This window comes from Leptodactylus fuscus, chromosome 4 (assembly GCF_031893055.1).
Source record: "Leptodactylus fuscus isolate aLepFus1 chromosome 4, aLepFus1.hap2, whole genome shotgun sequence".
Lineage (NCBI taxonomy): Eukaryota > Metazoa > Chordata > Amphibia > Anura > Leptodactylidae > Leptodactylus > Leptodactylus fuscus.
The window spans coordinates 40,801,844-40,804,343 of NC_134268.1; the positions used below are offsets into that span (position 1 = coordinate 40,801,844).

Sequence of the window (2,500 nt, forward strand, 5' to 3'; positions counted from 1 at the left end):
CTATGGAAATGAAGCCTGCTATTATTAAAAGTAAAAAGCCACAACGCTGGTGGCCACCACGCCCGCTGCGGCTGCAGCTGCTAAGAGTGATAGCGGTACGAATGAGAATACTAGGATTTTGCAAGGACTAAAGAGTGCAAGAGAGAAAGCGAATGTAAAAGAAGCAAGTGTGCAGTGTAAAAAGTGAATGTAAAAATGGCATAGAGGAGAGTGACCCCCTGCTGGTGGAAGTGAGGAAAAGCAAAAGCCTACAGCACCTGGTATTCCCAGGCGGTCTCCCATCCAAGTACTAACCAGGCCCGACCCTGCTTAGCTTCCGAGATCAGGCGTGTTCAGGGTGGTGTGGCCGTAGGCAGAGACAGGCCTCTCACTTACTCCTCTTCTACTTTGCAGCCTGGCTGCCGGCAGCTCTTTGCACTACTCCACGCTAGGCCTTTTTCTTCACTTTTTGCCTTCTCTTAAGGGAACTTCATATTCCAGCAGGAGCAGTGCAAGGGCTGGGGGCGGCCCTTATACCCACAGGTGTGGTTCAGCAACCAGTCACAGGCCGCAGCCGCCCTCTTTCAAAAGGGCTGGGCGCAGGGTCTGCGCAGGGCTAAGAAACCATCCCGGGGGTGAAAGAAAGAGCAAGCTGGGCCGGAGCCTGTTGTCCAGGAGTCGGCTAAGGAAGAAGGTGAGATGGTTGTCCGTACCTCGAAGCGAAGCTGCTTTTCAGTCGGCTTCTCTTTTCCTAGGGCGCGTTGCCTGCAAAGATGTTCAGCCTGTGTTGCCCTGTAAATTGGTCTGCAGGTTACTAGCTATGGCTTCCAGCCCGGCGGGAGGCCCAGATGCTATGGAAATGAAGCCTGCTATTATTAAAAGTAAAAAGCCACAACGCTGGTGGCCACCACGCCCGCTGTGGCTGCAGCTGCTAAGAGTGATAGCGGTACGAATGAGAATACTAGGATTTTGCAAGGACTAAAGAGTGCAAGAGAGAAAGCGAATGTAAAAGAAGCAAGTGTGCAGTGTAAAAAGTGAATGTAAAAATGGCATAGAGGAGAGTGACCCCCTGCTGGTGGAAGTGAGGAAAAGCAAAAGCCTACAGCACCTGGCATTCTGAGGTGGTCTCCAATCCAAGTACTAACCAGGGCCGACCCTGCTTAGCTTCCGAGATCAGGCGTGTTCAGGGTGGTGTGGCCGTAGGCAGAGACAGGCCTCTCACTTACTCCTCTTCTACTTTGCAGCCTGGCTGCCGGCAGCTCTTTGCACTACTCCACGCTAGGCCTTTTTCTTCACTTTTTGCCTTCTCTTAAGGGAACTTCATATTCCAGCAGGAGCAGTGCAAGGGCTGGGGGCGGCCCTTATACCCACAGGTGTGGTTCAGCAACCAGTCACAGGCCGCAGCCGCCCTCTTTCAAAAGGGCTGGGCGCAGGGTCTGCGCAGGGCTAAGAAACCATCCCGGGGGTGAAAGAAAGAGCAAGCTGGGCCGGAGCCCGTTGTCCAGGAGTCAGCTAAGGAAGAAGGTGAGATGGTTGCCCGTGCCTGGAAGCGAAGCTGCTTTTCAGTCGGCTTTTCTTTTCCTTGGGCGCGTTGCCCTCAAAGATGTTCAGCCTGTGTTGCCCTCTAAAATGGTCTGCAGGTTACTAGCTATGGCCTCCAGCCCGGCGGGAGGCCCAGATGCTATGGAAATGAAGCCTGCTATTATTAAAAGTAAAAAGCCACAACGCTGGTGGCCACCACGCCCGCTGCGGCTGCAGCTGCTAAGAGTGATAGCGGTACGAATGAGAATACTAGGATTTTGCAAGGACTAAAGAGTGCAAGAGAGAAAGCGAATGTAAAAGAAGCAAGTGTGCAGTGTAAAAAGTGAATGTAAAAATGGCATAGAGGAAAGTGACCCCCTGCTGGTGGAAGTGAGGAAAAGCAAAAGCCTACAGCACCTGGCATTCTGAGGTGGTCTCCAATCCAAGTACTAACCAGGCCCGGCCCTGCTTAGCTTCCGAGATCAGACGAGATCGGGCGTGTTCAGGGTGGTGTGGCCGTAGGCAGAGACAGGCCTCTCACTTACTCCTCTTCTACTTTGCAGCCTGGCTGCCGGCAGCTCTTTGCACTACTCCACGCTAGGCCTTTTTCTTCACTTTTTGCCTTCTCTTAAGGGAACTTCATATTCCAGCAGGAGCAGTGCAAGGGCTGGGGGCGGCCCTTATACCCACAGGTGTGGTTCAGCAACCAGTCACAGGCCGCAGCCGCCCTCTTTCAAAAGGGCTGGGCGCAGGGTCTGCGCAGGGCTAAGAAACCATCCCGGGGGTGAAAGAAAGAGCAAGCTGGGCCGGAGCCCGTTGTCCAGGAGTCGGCTAAGGAAGAAGGTGAGATGGTTGCCCGTGCCTGGAAGCGAAGCTGCTTTTCAGTCGGCTTCTCTTTTCCTAGGGCGCGTTGCCCTCAAAGATGTTCAGCCTGTGTTGCCCTGTAAATTGGTCTGCAGGTTACTAGCTATGGCCTCCAGCCCGGCGGGAGGCCCAGATG

The 2,500-nt window shown here is 53.8% G+C and overlaps 1 non-coding gene and 2 pseudogenes across 1 annotated transcript; all 3 read right to left on the minus strand.

Moving 5' to 3' along the window:
* Nucleotides 1-245: 245 nt before the first annotated feature.
* LOC142201422 (5S ribosomal RNA) lies at nucleotides 246-354 on the minus strand (annotated as a pseudogene).
* A 721-nt stretch (nucleotides 355-1,075) lies between these two features.
* On the minus strand, nucleotides 1,076-1,184 carry LOC142201612 (5S ribosomal RNA; annotated as a pseudogene).
* A 721-nt stretch (nucleotides 1,185-1,905) lies between these two features.
* LOC142202137 (5S ribosomal RNA) lies at nucleotides 1,906-2,024 on the minus strand. The gene has a single exon (XR_012716012.1). It is a non-coding gene; the product is annotated as a 5S ribosomal RNA (ribosomal RNA).
* Nucleotides 2,025-2,500: the final 476 nt, after the last annotated feature.